We start from the raw sequence: 19,027 nt of genomic DNA, 5'->3' as shown, positions 1-19,027 counted from the left end.
ATTCTCTCATATATTATTCTCAACGCTTAAACATGATTAAAGCTTTAAGGAATTATAAAAAAGGAAAGAGAGATGTGAACTATTTGATATGCTAGGAATTGAAAGATATTAATCATCTGGTACCTAGGTACTCATTCCAACATTAATATATGTCTTTTATTTCTTATCATGCTTAGAGTCCAGATGGATTTTTATTAGTTCTTCAAACAATGCAGCAGGCTTACTTGTATTTAAATCACTATAATTGGTTTAATCTTAAAATAAAACAAATGAAATTGCTAAATGGGCCTGCGTATTTAGTTATGACATTTTAATGTCTAATAAATTTAAATGAGATAAAAGAGCAATTTACCTCCCTATGATCTGATGTGTAACTTTCTGAAAGCAGCGGCTGATGCTCTAGACTTTGCCTAGCCTTTTGGGCTTGAGCACGTGTACTTGATCTAGATAAGGTTTCGTTTATAGAAAACTTTAATGGATTTCATACCAAAAGCAAATACAGGTTTTGTTTCTAAATTAGAACCCAGTTTGTCATGAATTCCTGTTGGTCTGAAATTTTCTATATTTTTGATGAGGATTCAGTCCAGTTTTCTGAGAAAGAACTTTATTGAAAAAACCTGGAAGAATGAGATAATATTAATAATGAACATTTGTTAAGCATCTACACACCAAACGCTGTGGTAGCTGCTTCACATTTAATCCTCACAGCACTCTGAGATAGGCGTGATGGCTCTCTTCACTTTCATTGGCTAGCAGCTGTGAAAGGAGTTTGCATCCAGACTCTGGTCTCTTAAAAGCTATTCTAATTATCTGTGGAATGGGCACACATCATTGTTAAAAGACCAAAGTTTGCTGATCCAATAAGTTAAGGTTACCTTGCATGAAGAAGCCATGATTAATTAGATAAAAATACTGTTTTTGAACCTGAGCAAATCCATTTCCGTCAGGAGCACAGTACACGTGACTGTGCATGCCATGACCACAAGGGGGCGTATGCTAAAGGCAGAGGAGCCTGCCCATGCCGTTTTCCAGGGGAAAGTTAACCTTGGACATGTGTTCCTTGATTGAGAGTGATGCCTAGGCTTGGAGTTTAACCTTGCTACATATTTTCCAGTGTGTTATGAAGGTCTTCCGATAGTTCTCTGCTCTTTATTCCTAATTGCATCACTGTTAGGCACATTCCACAAAAATAACATGGTTTTTGAAAGGCCGTTTCCAGGGTGGGTACTAAAAAACACCATAATCATCTAACACAGCACAATTCAGTTACTTTTAAATGAGATTCTTTCTTTTTTAGAGCTTTTTCCTAGGGTCTGCTGGCAAGTTCTGTAGAGCTAGAAGAAGACGGACAGATCAAGAGTCTTAGCTCACAGCAAAGGGGAATTTGATCACCAACATAAAATTGAATAAAGAATGCAATCTGGAACCAACTGGCTGAAAATATAGTTTTCATCTACTTAAGATAATTATGCTAAATGCACTCATTTAATTTAATAACTACATTATTATAACTATGGATTAAAAACATATGCCACAATAAAAGTTTGGAAGAAAGCATTATAGAAACATAGGAAATTGACTCATCATTTAATAAACTTCTAACAAGGAGAAGAATCCATTTAGGCACTGAAAAAATTCCAAGGATTTAATGTAATCTCTTCAGTTTTTTGTTTTTTGTTTTCTTCTTTCATCTGAAGTACTTATGCAGATCATTCCATAGGAGCCGGCTAAGCTTTCATCTCTCCATGCATAGTTTTATAAACTGGGTAGAGAAAAGCAACTAAAAAATGATTATTATGAAAATGTAGATGTCTATGTATGTGTGTATGTATATTCAGTGTTCTATCTGCAGAGTTTTAATATCTGTAATAGCCCTTGAATGTAGTGCTCTGCACTCCTATGTGAACATAATTTATTCATTCAGTGGATATTTACTAAAAGCTGAATGTATATCAGGCTTTATTTCAGGCACTTGTGATCCATTAATTTAAAAAATAGCCCCAGATTCCCTCATTGTGAAGCATACAGTCTAGTCTCCATAAAGAAGAGAGGCAGCAAACAACATGGTGAATAAGTAAACACGGTGTCTTAATAATACAGCTGACCCTCAAACAACATGGTTTTGAACTGCGTGGGTGCACTCATGCTTCTGTTTTTTGTTTTTGTTTTTTTTTAATAAATACTGTGTAATACTGTAAATTTCTCTTCCTCATGACTTTTTTTTTTTAAAGGATTTAGTTACTTATTTTAGAGAGGAGGGAGGGGCAGTGGAGGAGGGAGAGAGAGAATCCTCAAGCAGACTCTACACTGAGTGCCAGCCCGACCCAGGGCTCCATCCCAGGATCCTGAGATCATGATCTGAGCCAAAATATGTGTTAACTGAATATTTCTGTTATCAGTAGAATTTCTGGTCAACAGTAGGATATTAGTAGTTGAGTTTTGGGGGAGTTAAAAATTATTTTTGACTGCATGGTGTGTCAGTGCCAATAACCCCCATGTTGTTCAAGGTTCAACCTATGTAAATATTATCGAAAAATGTACATCAGGTTAATGAGGATTAGGACTGCTGGGGAAGACTGCAGGGAGGCCAGAGTGGTAACATTTGAACCAGGACTTGAAGGAACAGAGCATCTGCCTTGTAGTTCCCCGCAATAGAGGGCCAGATGCTCCAAATGAGGGAACAGCCAAGTCAAAGGATACCATAGGCGGAACAAGAAGGAATTTGACATAATCTGATTCAAGTTTTTATTGCACATAGACTGTGTGTTTTGGGATGGCTGGAGTTTCTAGGTTTCCTAGAAGAGAGGATAGTAGTTCCTATCAGAGAAATAACTGGATTCTGTATTTATTTTGAAAGTTGAGCCAACTGGATATCCCGAGAGATTGGATACAGGGTGGAAGGAGAAGAGGAATCAGGGATTCCTCCAAGGTTTGGCCTGAGCAACGGATGAGGCTCTCTTTAACTGCCGTAGGGAAGACGGTGGGAGTCAGAGTGAGAGTGGGGATGAGAACTTCAATTATAGGAGGATGAGTCTGGGATGTTTATTCAGCATCTGAGTGTCAGTTGGATCATCCTTGTCTCTTCCCATTAGGGATTCCCAGTCAGAATAATAACCCTTAGCACAAGACCATCCTGCCCCTTTCCCCTCCATGACAGACCTTTCTGATCAAAAAGTCCTCCATTCATTCTAGCTTGATGGTGCTCAGGTTCTTTCTTAAGACAGAGATGAAGATAATCAATATTACCTGACTGAACTTTGAGTGTAAGATTGACCGAAATGGTTTTCTTGCTACGTTACACCTAAGGACAGCCAGATTCTTTAATCAAATTCTTGTCTCTTTATGATAGCCTAAAGGTTTCTTTTAAATAGATACGTTATCAGTATCTACCTGGAGTGAGGCTTGGCCCCAAACCCAGGTTATTCCATTGGAACTTAGCATTTCCCCATAGAATAACTGTGGCTTTCTGCATTTTGCTAGGACAGGAAGGAGAAATGGAGCATACTAGAACTCTGTCTCAGACCTGCCTGATAGCAGATTTTTGTTGAACTTCTTTGTAGCTGTCACCTTTTTCTCTTTGTCAATTTAATATTATTTTTCATTTGTAGGGTAAAAGAAAGTAGAACAGGCATCTGGACTTGTCAGCGATGAAGGCGTGTCTGATGTGAGAGATGATTACCCTCCTGATTTCCTAATAAGAAAACACTTTGATTGTTGGCAGGAGGAGGACAGAGGTCTATTCTCTTTTGCCAATTAAATCTCTGCATCTTGCGGGTTCTTCCCATTTCTCCCACAGAGCAAACATATTCTCTCTGCCATCTACCAGAACGTAACAAAAGATACGTGGGAGTTCACAGTAAATTTCTTACTTGGTACCTAGACATCAGCGAGTAGGGTATTTAGAAAGAAATAATTGAAGTAAAGTCTAAAGGACAAGCTGTAAAAATACATCACTTCCTTGTTTCAAAGGGAGTTTATTAAAGTGTGTCCAGACTTTTGTTCGGTTAAAGAAAAATGTTTTACCTTTCTTTGAGGGCGGCAATAATCCATTTGGTAATGAGTGACAAGAAATGTATGTACAATTCATGCTGGTTTGTAGATTGTCTTTGTTTGTCTTGCCTGAGGCACATAAACACAGATGTCAGGAGAGAACCGATTTGTCCATTAATCTGAGGAGGGAAAGCTGCTGATACAGCAGCTGGGATGTCTAGATCATCTGTCCACATGCTAGTTCTTTCCTGGTTTATAGAGTAGAGTACTTTTTGTTTTGTTTTGGTTTGGTTTGCTTCTGTCTGAATATAAATCAATAGTAAGAGAACTTTAGAGCTATTTAGAATTCTAACCACTTGTGTAAAGACAAACCCCCTTTGATTATGTAATATTTCCATGAATTTGCTCATTTACTAAAATCACAACTGTCTCCCTTCGCATTATTCTGAATTTGTGTGTCTGAAAGAAGGAGCAATGTACCTAGAAACAGATTTCCAAAGAAGTCAGTCATTCCTTTAAAACATTTAATCATTTTACAGGTACCAAATGCCTATGAGATTCTTTACTGGTAAAAGAGTATGTTAATAGGCTTAGCAAACTAAAGCCTAGAAAACCCAGCGCACCTCCTCCGCCAGTGGCTGCCACATCAGCCTTAGTGTTTCCTTCAGGGGTTGCATGTGCAGTAGAAAGTAAAAATGCGGGGTGCCTGGGTGGCTCAGTGGGTTAAGCCTCTGCCTTCAGCTCAGGTCATGATCTTAGGGTTCTGGTGATGAGGGAGCAGGAGGCTGGCTGAGGACAAAGCAAAAGCTAGCACCTTGCACCCCCCTCTCCACCCGCTCCCCTCGGTAATATGTGTAACATACCTCAGGCACCCCTGACCTCCATAAATGAGAAACAAATAGTTAACTTGCGGAGATCACAATCCTGCAAGACAGGAATCTCCCAACCATCTTGATGTTAATGGCTTGCTAAAAGACAATGTTGGTCTCCCAGCACTCCTTCGGCCCTCTTTAGCATATCAAAACTCCCTTGGAACCTCCCTTCCCTCACCTTCCCCCAACCGCAGGGTATGTAACCTGCCCTCCCTCACAGCCCTGGGCAGCACATCTTCCCGCCCATGGGTATGTTCCCTGTGCTTTAATAAACCACCATTTTGCACCAAAGAGGTCTTGGTCATCGGCTCCGGACCTCCGCCCACCGAACCTCACCTAGGTTTTAGAACTTCATCACTGGGATCGAGCCCCGAATCGGGCTCTCTGCTCAGCAGGAAACCTGCTTCCCTCCACCCCCTGCCTGCCTCTCTGCCTACTTGTGATCTCTCTCTCTATGTCATATAAATAAATAAAATAAAATAAAATAAAATAAAATAAAGAAAGTAAAAATGCCCCCTGCCAGCTGGGAGAGTTAATGCCTGTATGATTCTGTGCTTGGCAGCATGATGCGGGGCGGGGGGGGGGGGGGGATGATAAGGTGATGGGGATGAAAACTGTTCTTCAGCTTAATGGTGAAGTATAAAATAGCACATTTCAGTTGCCTAACCTACTCTAGTTTGATGCCCGCTTCCTACACATATTGTGGAGAGAAGCTGACCAAAAATAAGACAGAAAAGAGAAGTGTGAATTCAGTTCCATTACATTTGAATTATAAGGTCACGAATTTCTCTATAGGCATGTCGCAAGACGGAGCATATGTTTCTTCAGACAAGTGGTATCTCCTTCTAAATAACCTTGCCCTGTTCTTGCTCTTTATTATTGTTTTGTCATTATATTTTGTTTTGTTTTAATTTACAATTACTTTGACATCCTGCAGCATATTTCCTTGGATAACCTCAGTGATGGGGCATTTCATCTTCTGAGGGGGGGCTTCTGGAAGCTATTCAGTCATTTAAGGACATTTGGGGGATTTGACTTAAAACAAAACAAAACAAAACCCACTAAACTGGATAATACTGATTTAGTTAAATTAACTCAGTGATTCTCAAAGTGGTATCCCCAGGCAAGCATCATCAGAATCACCTGGGGGGGGGGGGGGGCTTAGGTGGGTCTCACCCTCAGAAGCTGTGATTCCTTAAATAATGCAGTCTGATGATTTGCATTTCTTACAACTTTCCAGGTGATGCTGATGCTGCTGGTCTACTTAACCACATTTGAGAAGCACTGAAATAACATATGATCTTAAAATAATTACCTGGGTTTTATTTTTAAACTGGTCTTAAAAGCGGTTCCAGAGTTCTCCAAAGTTCAGTGTTAGTTCAAAAAAAGGCATCAGTTCCCTGTGCAAAGCTCCATAAATGCCTTCCTCCTGGGGATGACAGTGAGCTGTGTCTGTGAGACACTAAGTTCTGTCAGTACAGGAATCATTTCTACTCTGGAAGTGTTTTGGGTCCCATGCCTCAAATGGTGCACGGGACAGAATAGACACTGTGAATTTATGTTGAATACTAAAGTCGAAAATCTATGTCACAGAAGTTCATTCCTGATCTGCCCCTTTCTTGCCTCGCCCTTCATCTCTCCCTTACCCTGCCTTGAACCACCAGCAATACTGATTTTACTTCATTTCCTAAAATACCGTGTTCTTTGTCACTGCCACAGAACCAAAGGACAGTCTTAGGTTTACTCTTTGTTGCCAAATGCTATGACCTTTGGGGAAATAAATTAGAATTGGTTGGGCCTGATCTAGTCATTTGCTCTTAGGCCCCAAAGACAGTTGTTTAGTGTTTTGTCTGTGTAGTAAAGATGAATTGTTGGTTAGCAGAAATGGTAACTATTTTAGGCATGACAATAGAGTGTTTGAAGAATATCTAAAGTGGCTACAGTGGGAATAGTAACCGAAAGGCCAGTCACTGCTCTTTTTATTTAATCAAAGTTGGGGAAAGGGGTTGGAGCACAAAGGATTTTTCTGACATTTTCCTAGCCCTCAAAGAGCTTGGCATTCCATCCAAAAATCTGTATTATTTTGAAACCACTTGAATCGAATCCCTTTTTACTCGTTTTGGTTAGAAAGGAGAGAATACAGGTGTTTGATTGTGAAATTCTGAAATGTCAGCAAACAGTGGGAATCTTTCAATGTAAGGAGACTATACCTTGGTTTGTATTAGTAAGAAAGTGTGAGTTACAGTGTTTTCCAACTGGAATAAAAGAAGAGTAAAATATCATATTCAGTATGGTTCCAAATCGATGTATTTGAGAAAGGTTATGGTCTGAATGATTATTTCCCTTCATAATCCGTATGCTGTAATCCTGATTTCCAAAGGTGATGGTATCAGCAAATAGGGCCATTGGGAGATGCTTAAGTCGTGAGTGGAGCTTTCATGAATAGGATTACTGCTTTATAAGGGGGGCTCCAGAGTGACCCCTAACCCCTTCCACCATGTGAGGAAACAGCGAGAAGGCACCAGCTATGAACCAGGAAGAGGGCTTTCACCCAAATAGCCTCCAATACTGTAAAAAATAAATTTTGTTGTTGACAAACTACCCAACCTGTGGTATTTTGTGATAGCAGCCCCAATGGAGTAAAACAGGGAGCAAGATATAGCCATGAGTGTGAACACAGAATCAAGAGGACCTAGAAATCTGCTTTTGTGGACATTTTGTGGACTGAAAACTGCAGTCAGTTGACCTTTTCACCCATCTATTGGGACTCTTGTGTGGGGAATAGGTGCAGGTGATAGGTATAGAAAAAAGAAAAAAGCACCATAAAAATCCATTTGTTAGTAGTATTCATCAAAAGCCAGGCTCTGTTCTAGATATTTTACCTTGCCTAGTGGCTGAGACTGTGGGCTCAGGGATTAAATGCATCACATTCAAATTCTAGCTCTATCACTGAGGAACTCTGTGATCGTGGACACTGATGTAACTTATAAGTATGTACAATGAGGATACTAATAATGCTGACATCACGGAGATGTTTTGAGGATCTGACCAGATAATCAATGTTAACTTCTTAGCACAGAGTAATTGTTCAGTGTACACAAACTGCTACTAACAGACTGTTGCTAATCTTACTCTCTTCCAGCAAGCAGAATGGATATTGACTTCCCGGAATGTCTTACCTTTTTTGAAAGTAGTTGTTTTTAATCCTGAGATTATCAGTTGCTTCTCCTCTTTCTAGTCAGGTGTATTATACAGACATATTTAACAACAGTAGCTGATTTATTCACCAGAAGACCCATTGCAATCACAGGCTATTTCTTAAAGGCCTGGTTTACTTGAGTCAACTCTGTAAGATGACAGCTTGTACTTAGTTCACATTCCCGCAGTTCAGCTCACTGATTTAAAATTGATTCCATCCATCCGTGTGCATTCATGGATGATGGGTCTGAATTTAGACCAAGAAGCAACAGATTTTTAACATGTAAAAATAAAATACTGACATGCTAGGTGTTAGACAGAATGCTTCACAAAGAAAATCCACCCCTGTTAGCTCAAAAATCATTAAAAAAAAAAAAAAAAAAAAAAAGGCATCCTATGGCCCAGAATTTATTCTCACTCTAAAATGCATCATGCAATGTTATCCTAAGTTTTATTAAAAAATATCAGTGAGTTCAAAGTGTTTGATGAATTCAAAGAAACAAGTTCTCACTATATGGGTAGACAGAAGAAAATGGGATAGTTGAGTTTCTCTCTCTCTCCCTCTCTCTACCCCACTCTTGATTAGTTCCTACCTATGAACGCCTAAAGGTAGTTTCTGTAATTTTGTTTAAAATGTGGTACCCATTTGCTTTTGTTCCTGGTCAAGTACCTTTCTAGAAGCAAGAATGGTATACTTAGCCCCACAACCCTGACCAGCTCATTCCTATATATCCATTGCCCAGTTTCAAGAAAGTGTTGTTGCATGAGCTCTACCGTTTCAACCCCTGAGGGAAGCAGGGGGGAAGCCCCCCCCCCCCTGTCTCAGTGAGCAGCAGGGATAGCCCCAGGCTTCTGGATCTGCCCTTCCCTGACTCCACCACCATCTTTGGCCTATAGGGGGTGCCATATCTTTTGGAACGAGTTACTCTGCATTAAAACTTTTAATCTCCACAAAGCACTGGGAAGGATAGGATGTTTCTTGGTTTCCAGTGACCTTATTATTTTACTTTTTGCTCTCCTTCATAGAAATACCTGTATTGTGTCCCATTATTTTGGGTTCCTTCGTTTCTCCCAGCCAAACCAAATATTTCACTCCACAGATCAGGTCCTAAGCAAATGAGTATTGTGTGTATTTGATGAAGGGGAGAGGCAAGCACAAGAGCATGGAACTTCTGGTGACAAACACTGTATGAGCAGATTAAATACTTCAAAGGAGCAGGGCAGAAAGCAGAGACTACTGAGTCAGCCCTTTCTATGATACTCTCATGCTTGCCAGTCCTTTGTACTGCAGATGCCTAGGACTAGTGGGGCCACCCCTTCTTTTAGCCCAATGGCACCATTTCAGAAACAGAAAACTGGCTATTGTTTTAGATACTAAGTATGTGGCAGCTTAAAAAAATATAAGTTAATAAAATTAAATGTAATTGGAGTTTTTCTGTAGTTGGTAGTGGGAAGCAGAAATGGCACTACTCCGTAAGTCCTGAGTTCACTCAGTTTCTACAAATTCCCGAAGTTTTTCTTTTCTATGTTTAATTGCTTATATCTTCCTTTGCAACAACTTTTAGTTCTCCTTTACACTTGTATGTTGCCTATAAATTCCCCACTTCCATGCTTCCTACTTGACTCAGTTGGTAAGTCCTTTCTGGACCATATGTTATACTGTGCTAAAACAATCTCAGATTAGAGGGTCAGGTAAATAACATTTCTTGCTTTACAACAATGCATTCTAAACATCTAATGTTGTGAACAGATGGACTTACTGTGTAAGCGGGACATAATTAAGACAAAACAGAGAGGCATGGGAATTTTCTACTATAATGCTCTGAGACTTGCAAAAAGATAATCTAACTCATACTTTATGACATGCACAATCAAATATTATACTGAGTGACCTTTTGTTCTAAGTGGAAGGAGTTTGCTTACCTGATTGATTACTAATGTTTTTGCACAACAAATGTAAACTTTATTTCTTCACATCTCACTTTGTTCACTTCTACTCTGGGCCCACTGATAGCCCTCCTGATACCACAGGCTCTTTAGTTGTCACTCCTCCAAAATAGGTTCTGGATGGAAGTCTATAGTAGTCAGGCACTTTTGAACATTACTTTAGCACATGCCTCTAGATAAAGTTTTCTTGGCTCTACCCATGTGTTCCATCTCTCAGACTACTTCTCTGTAACATTATGAACCTGAAAGCTCTTTAAGAAACTTTCACTGATCATCTAAGCTTTGAGGGGATTAGATGAAGCAGAAACTCTAAGTCTTTCTTAGAGGAGAGAGTATAGTCAGCGCATGAGGAGCAGGTGGGTGATACACTGAGAATGAGCAATGAGTAAGAGAGATAAATATGAGAGCAGAATTTATATGAAAGGAACCTCAGTCTTCAATGACATCACTGGTCTGCTACACCAATCTAGAATCATCTACCAGGTGATATATTAAAACTGATCTCACCTATGTAGGGAATAAAGAGAAAAGTCCACATTAATATTAACCTTTTCTCTTTACTCTCTATCTATACAAAACCTACTCTTTTTTAAAGAAGATTTTTATTTATTGATTTGCTGATTTACTTATTTATTTATTTGAGAGAAAGAGTGTGAGAGAGAGCATGAGCAGATGGGAAGGGATGGGGGAGGGGGCCAGAAGGAGAAGCAGACTCCCTGTGGAGCAGAGAGCCAGAATCGGGGTTTGATCCTGGCACGTGGAGATCATGACCGGACCTGAAGGCAGACGCTTAACTTACTGAGCCACACAGGTATCCCTACAAAACTTACTTCAGGACCTAGATGAAGTTCCACTTCCTCTGGATTCATTTTTCAACCATTCCAGACTAACTTGATAATTTTCTTTATATGAATGGAGGTTTACTGCTCGGGCATTTAATCCCATATTTATATGACCTAATTGCATCTTCAGTGGAATGGCATAATCCTTAAGGAACAGAGCTTGCAATCTAACTCACCTTGTTTTATATTTATTAGAGTTTTTATCTCTGTGCAAGCTATCCATTAGGACCTCAATAAACACAGTTTTAATAGCAAACAATTACTGAGCCCATATTCTGTGCCAGGTCATCTTGCTAAATGCTTTGTAACAGCTAATCCTCATTAATCGACCTGCACTGAAGCAGTTAATCCTCATGACCGTATTGCAGAAAGTGCTGTTATATTCCACAGTGCTCTTCTAGGCTAGGCTGGGTGCTCATTAAACGCTGTCATGGCATTCTGTACTTTTCTTTCACAGCACTCATAGCTTCAATTAAAAAACAAAGAAGCTAAGTATGCATTTGGTTGTTTATTGTCCATTCTCCCCAAGTAAAGTCCATGAAGACAGAAATAATTTCCTTCCTATATCCCAGGCCATGGAACAGGCCTATGTCCTTGTATATAGAAGTCTTAAATATTTGGTGAATTAACCAAAAAACACATTTAAAAAAAATAATAGGTGACATAGGTTATAGAACATCTGGCTCAAGTTCATACCAGGGGGGCTAGAGTCCAGATTCACGCCAGGTTATCACTCTCTAGGGCCCCTACCCATAATACCTGTACCATGTTATTTTCTGCTGACTTGAGTTCTTTCAACTCTATTTGAGACTCTGAGTTTACCATCCTATTTGTTTGGAAAACAACACACATTTTTAACAGCCAGTGAGATTTCAGGCTCCTGATGGGACCTAAGAGCGATGATGGTACTGATGATATTCTATGATTTACAGAGCATCCCATTTTTTCTGGGGATCTTTCCAATCAATCTTCAAATTATCATGGCAAGTTAGGTTTTATTTGTGACTCATGGAGGAAGTCAGTGCTCAAAGAGGTCAGGACATAAAGCTAGGATTGTATAGCTGACAAACCATGGAGATACACTATCCACGCAGTTCTACTGAAAGCAAAATCCAGGGTCTTCCCACTCTGCCAGGCTGCAGCTATCATTCATCAAACACCCAGTACGTGCCAGGACTCTTTTAGATACTTCTTTAGTCATCAAAATAATCCCTTAAGGGAATTACAGTTGACCCTAGAACAATGCAGAGGTTAGGGCACCAATCCCCCACAACCTCAGTTGAAAAATTCATGTATAACATTTTTTTATGTATAACTTTTGACTCTCTGAAAATTTAACTACTAATAGCTTACTGTTGACCATAAGCCTTACTAATAACATAAGCAGTTAACTAACACATATTTTTATGCTATATGTATGCAGTTATATATATGTTTTATATTCTTACAATTAAGCAAGCTAGAGAAAATAAAATGTTATTAAGAGAACCACAAGGAAAAGAAAATATGTTTACCATGCTGTATGTATATTTACTGAAAAAAAAAAAATCCACATAGAAGTAGATCCATGAAGAAGTAGATCCCTGTCATCGAAGGGTTGACTGTATTATCAGAGTGAGCAAGGTAACAGTGGTTACATGTGAATGAATTTAAAAGCAAGTCAAGAAGTAGGTTTAGAGTCTGGCAGAACTTCCTGAAAACATGTCAAACTTTCAGGGGAGTGTTTGAACCTATCTATTACATAGAAATTTGGGGGTTATAATTAATCCATACATTGGAACTAGCAAGAGAACAGTGAATTTGAATAAGAAGTAGGATGACTTAGGTGTATGCCCAAATCGTATTTTTCAGCCATAGATAGACTAGTTGCAGGTGTCTTTAAAGGGCCAGACAGTCATGGCAATGTATAGAAACGTCAAGTCTGAAGCAGTTGCATCTATCCAGAATTTGGTCATTACTAAGAACATTTGACCCTTTAAAAGAAACGGCTGATATAGGAGAAATTGAATCCTTGTCTCTGGTGCCTTAGAATCAAAGAGTTGAAATAGAAAATCAAAGATTAGCTGCTTTCTTTTAAGCTACAGCATCCAACCCAGCATTATTGGCCCCAGCAATGGTCTCACTTTCCAGCCTCTTCCCACCAGACATCTGCTCTTAGAGATTTAATTACATCTGTCACTTCCGTAATCACGTGTATGTGTGTTTTCCAGAAGGATGAGTTGTAAACTTTCAGTTTAGGGCTGGATACTATGATGTGCAGCTGCTGTAATGCTAACAGGAGCATTTCATCTATCCCTTCTAACTACTCTGCTAGTGATAGGCTGATGGCCACTGCCAGCTATGCTTCTCTTCCTAAATGCTCCATCATGAAACGGAGGAAGGCAATACAAAATTAGCAGATGCTGAGAGTTGAAGAATCAACTCCTCCAAGAGGAAATTTTGATGGCTGCACTGTAGGAAGCAGAGAGAAGGAAAAGAAAAGCAAAACTGATTATTTCCAACAGAATGTTTACTTCTCCTTGCTTATTTCTATTTTATGCTTTAAGGCTTAATTCTTGTTAAAGCATATTTTTGAATAAGTCAGAGAAGCAAGACATGCAATGAGAAATGTTGGGAAGGACTGAGCATGCATCTTTAGCCTGAAAACAAACCGAAAAGCCAAAAACTGAATAAAAAACCACCTTGCCCTTATAAATATAACACAATTTTCAAATCAAGCTAATTATTTTAATGTCTAATTTTCAGGGTCTTTTTTTTTCCCCCCTAGGGGGGGGGGGGAAAGAGTTTACTGGATAATCTCCCAGATCCCTCCCGTTAAATAACTCTATGCTGTCCTACTTCAGCATTTTTAATCAACCCACATAGATGTATACATCCTAAAATACCATACCCAAATTTTATTCAACATACAAAACAATTTCCCAGTTGTTCTAAATCCCATGGTTCGGGAAACAGTATCATCACGGTATCATCAATAATATCACTCTGTGAAATGATGAACCACAGAGGCCCTGCTACCTTCTGTTATTCTAAGGGAGAGTAGTGTATGTCAGCAGAGCTTCAAGGTTGTTCTCCAGAAAGAGGACAAAGATTAGTTGTTTCCCAGTTTCTATTTATTTTTAATATTTTCATCCCAAGTTAGGTTATTAACCACCAGGTGACATACTCAACTGGGGGATTCTGAGAGGTATTCCAAATCTTAAAGTAGTTTGAAGTCAGCCAAAGGTAAATAACACAAGAAATATCATAGAACAACCTTAGAAGTGAAAAAAACGAGACATTTTTATCCCTGCCCTTCCCTCCAACATGCCATCCCCTGCATGGTAAACAAGATGACTTTTATTGACTGGAGTACAGAGTTACACACAGATATACACAGCACACACTTACAAGACTTAATAAGAGGAAATACCAGATGCCTCCTAGAACAGGTCCCCTTGTCACAGGAATTTAGAGCATCCTGTCTTTCTCCTCCATATCACTCCTACCAAATTACAAATGAATAATTCATTTTGTAATTATTTATTTCTGTCAGACTCCCCCCATCATGTTCACACCTGGATGTATAATATCTAGCATCATGGTTTGTATTTCACAGATGTTTCAAATATTGGTGGAAAAATTAAATAAAGGAGTGAATGAATGAGTCCCTTTATTTATGGACCAAATTGATCATATGTAGTGTTTTTTCATGAGCTATTCTTGAAGCGTGATTAAACACACTGAAGAAAGATATTGCTTGAATAGCTTAATAAAATGATCAGTTTCACTCTGGAGGTAAAAAAAAAAATTGACTTTATGGTGCAGGGCTTATAATTCTTAGTCATAGCTGGATATATCATTAAACCCAGTCACTACCGCTCTCTCTCCCCCTCTCTCTCCTCCTCCCTCCCGCCGTCTCCCCTTCTCTTCTCCCCTCCTCCCTCCTCCTACACCTACACATTTGGGTCTGTGTAGTATAACCATGGCCACTGTTTTTAGTGATTCCTTCTCAAGTCCCAAACCTCAGTCTGAAAGAAATAGAAACGCCGTTCTGAATTAACAGCTGGTGGCCTGGTGAAAGTGATTTCAAGGGAGGAGATTCTCCAAGTCTGGCTTTTACTATCCTAAATAGCTCAATTTCAAAGAGACTTGCATTTGAATCTGAATAACTAGATAAACAACCACTAAGTTATCTCATTCGGAAGGAAAGACCAATTCCCTTGAAAATGACCAAAAAAAATTAAAATATGGAGAATCACTTTTTAAGTATGACTTTGGCAGGAATAGGGATCTCTGAATTACTACAGCTCACTACATCACTGTATACCTCTCTTTGTTTTTTATTTTTTTTAAATTTTTTTCCCACTCTCTTTGTTTTTTAGATGAAAGCTTAGAATATGCAAGCTTTTAAGGGTCAGATTTTGTTTGACTGAACTTCCTTTAGGGCCATATAAATACTTTCATGGACTGTAGTTTTCTCTGTGGCTGACTTAATGCTGTTGAGGGAAAACCACTACTTTATGTAAGGGATAACATAAAAAACATGCTGCTTAGTAAAAGTCACATATTTGGAAAATATTTTAAAAGGTTGTTTTGTGTATGTTCTTAAGTACCATGTAGGAAATGTAGGAAAAATTTTCTTAGAATTTAAAATCTTGCTTATTATCTTTCTTTAAGAATGTAAAATACGTTCTCACTGAAAAATGAAGTTTAATAATATGCATCTCATGGTGGTGTTGTGAAGAGTAATTAAGACTGTGTATAAGAGCTTATCCCAGAATCTGAGCTACGGCAGGTGCTCAGAATATGACAGTTGAATTTACATTTAAATATACTGCATTTATGCCCTGTATACAATGTGGAAAGATGGTAAAAATGGAGGGATCCAAGAATTTCCTTAGTGGAATATTGAAGCTACTTATAAATGAACTAATAAATCAAGTGTAGTATCCTAGAATTCAGTCGGTAGTTAATATAGGATCAAATGTCATCATTATGTACTGGCTTTTGGTGGCAGAGTGTATGGTAAAATAAAGCCAGTGTGCTATGAAAACACAATGTTGAAATATTTTAATAAAAAAACTACTTTTAAAAGATCTTTAATATAATAATACTTCTATAATAGCATGGAAATTATTATATAAAAGTTCTTTTTCAGTGATAACAATAACAACAATAAACTGAAATAATAGGAAACAAATATCAATCAGGAACTAGAACTGTGGGAGACACACTAAAAATTCAAAACCTATTTTAATTGCAGCACAATATAATAAAAAGAGGCCAACTCTTCCCAGATTGAATGATCAATTAAAGATACTTCCAAAAAAAATGTCAATAAACTATTTTTTTGGAACCTGATAAATTTTTGAAAAAGTAATCAGAAAAAAAAATATGTGAAAATAGCTATTTAGAAATAGCTAAGAAAATGTGGGATGGAAGAGCACTCAAGAGGGAATTAATTTCACTGGAAAATGAATGTGTATTGTAGTTATAATCTTAACTAGAGAAAGTGGAATTTTAAGTCAGTGTGAGTATGTATTTTCTACTGTCCTTTAATGGGAGTTGTCTATTTACACTTACTATTAGTACATTTTACATTAGATATTTTCTACTGTGAGATTTATTTTTAAGTTTAAAATAGTTATGGGGGGCACCTGGGTGGTTCAGAGGGTTAAAGCCTTTGCCTTCAGCTCAGGTCATGATCTCAGGGTCCTGGGATCAAGCCCCACATTGGATTCTCTGCTTGGCGGGGATCCTGCTTCCTCCTCTCTCTTCTGGCCTCTCTGTCTACTTGTGATCTCTGTCTGTCAAATAAATAAATAAAATCAGTTATGTGGTGAAATTTGTTAAATTCATATTACCAATTTCAGTGCTAACCACCCATCTATTTGTACTGTCTTTTTGGAGCTCACTTTCTTTTTCACACTTATTTGGTAATATATATCCATATGTTTTCTAGCTGTCAGTTACTTTTGATCACATAATTTAACCTCTTGAAACCTCAGTTTTCTTACATATTAAATGCAGGTAATAATAGTAACAACGTGGCAGAATTACTGTTAAGATTAACCAACAATCAATAAACCCTGGGCAATTATATCAGGGTCACTGATAGGAGGAAGAGTTTAACGAATATCCTTTCTCCTTTGAATTTGTTTTGAACCTTTATTGAAATTGGATCAGGTTGCATTTCTGGACTTTACATTCTATTCCAATCTATGTGTCTAAACTTTTATTAATACCACACAGTAGCTTCATGGCCAACTTTGATATCAAGTAGGTTGAAATTCCATTTTCGTCCTTTTCAAAGGTGTTTTGGCTATTCCAGTTTATCTTTCCATATAAACTTCACAATCCGGCCACCATCCCCCCAGGATAAAAGATTTTTCACTTTCTCTCTTCCCCAATCACAGTGGTTTTCCCCATGCCCTGGGATGACAGGGTATGCTGTTCTTTGGGGAAAATGAACCTGGGCAGTGCTTCGGGCCTCCCCTCTAGCTGTAGTCTTGCCCCTCAGCCAGCCAGCATCACCGCGGGACCTTTCTCGCATCTTCCACTACAATCCCAGACTTTCTGGTGACTACCTAGTGAAGGTCTGTGCAGTGGAGTCTGACAGGTGTAAACCCTCCTGGTGTCTGAGGCTTCTAGGAGTAGGATGCTCTTAATAGCCTGCTCTTAGCCTTTGGGAAGTCACTAAAGGTTTTAGCTGCGTTCCTCTAGCTCACTTTTATAATGGTCTTGCCTTCCCGTCATGCTTTGCCTCACCTGAGCCAGTGCTTGTGCAGGCTGTCTCTCCTTTAAGGTATCTGTCTTGACATAAACTTGAGGGTATCCGGTTACTTTAGGCATCAATTCTTCTGAAGAGTTATGATTTTGTATATTATCCAGCTTTCTCATACTGTAAGGTTGGGAATAATGCTCTTGCCAGATTTCGACATCTTAACCTGAGTGGGAAGCCTCTCCTGATGTTCTGTCTTAGGTAGGCTATCAGCCTTTTTGATGCATCCAGTTTTCTTCTTACTTTGTTGTATTTTTATCTGTCTTTTTTTCTCAATGTGGCTTACTGCGTTAACTTTTAGTGTCCCCACCTCATGGAATTCTAATGAGCTAGTAAAAAATGTTGCAAATTGGGCATTAGGTCATTTTCACCAGCATGTTCTTTAATTCTTTTGAATACTCTTTTCTTTTCTTTGTTCTCAAATTTTTTATGGTCCTTGCTTGACCTTGGATGAAGTGAGATTTCATTAGCTCTGCATTTGTACATTATAGGATAAACCACTCGACCCTGGATCAACTTTCTGTTCTGCTGTGTCACAACCAGGTGTCCTGTCAGTGCAAGGTGGTGTTGTGCACAGCAGCCCATTCAATCCCAAGTGTCTAGCACACTTCTGCTGTAATGAAACAGCCTCTCCTTCTATTCACTCTCTGGTATGATGAACTATGAAAAGTCCACTTGTAGCATATATTTGTATGTTAAATAATATAATTTTTATTATGCTGATTCCTAGAACTCTTATTTATACACTAGTCTTCTAGTCATCCCCAGGGAGCATTAATTTTATCTTGAACTAGCTTTATTCCATTTAGTTATCTTATTTTCTATAGTTCACTTTCTCCTTCTCTCTGAAAAAAGAAAGGTAAAATATTAAGATTATCTTTAGATGAGGTAGAAGGATGAACATATTACTTTGTTCCCCTCAGACAGCAATTTCTGAAGAGGACATATACCCTGAATTTTTTTTTTTTAAGATTTTTATTATTTATTTGACAGAGAGAAATCACAAGTCGATGGAGAGGCAGGCAGAGAGAGAGAGGAAGGGAAGCAGGCCCCCTGCTGAGCAGAGAGCCCGATGCGGGACTCGATCCCAGGACCCTGAGACCATGACCTGAGCCAAAGGCAGAGGCTTAACCACTGAGCCACCCAGGCGTCCCCTATACCCTGAATTTTTGAATCTTGCTACCCCATCTTTCAGGAGGAATACCTTATATACATCATGAATTAAAGAATGCATTTTTTTTCTACAATTCAACTTGAATCACTTATTGGTAAGTGAAAATTCTCCTCTTCCTCCCTCTCCCCTTTCCTTCCTTCCTTTAAGTCTCCCTTGCTTCCCTTCCCCCTTCCTCCACCTCTGACTTTCTCCCTCCCTTCCTCCTTCTCTTCCCTCCTGCCCTTCCTTCCTCCTTCCCTTT

The sequence above is a fragment of the Mustela lutreola genome, chromosome 2, assembly GCF_030435805.1.
Source record: "Mustela lutreola isolate mMusLut2 chromosome 2, mMusLut2.pri, whole genome shotgun sequence".
NCBI classification, from domain to species: domain Eukaryota; kingdom Metazoa; phylum Chordata; class Mammalia; order Carnivora; family Mustelidae; genus Mustela; species Mustela lutreola.
This window is presented reverse-complemented; position numbering follows the sequence as displayed.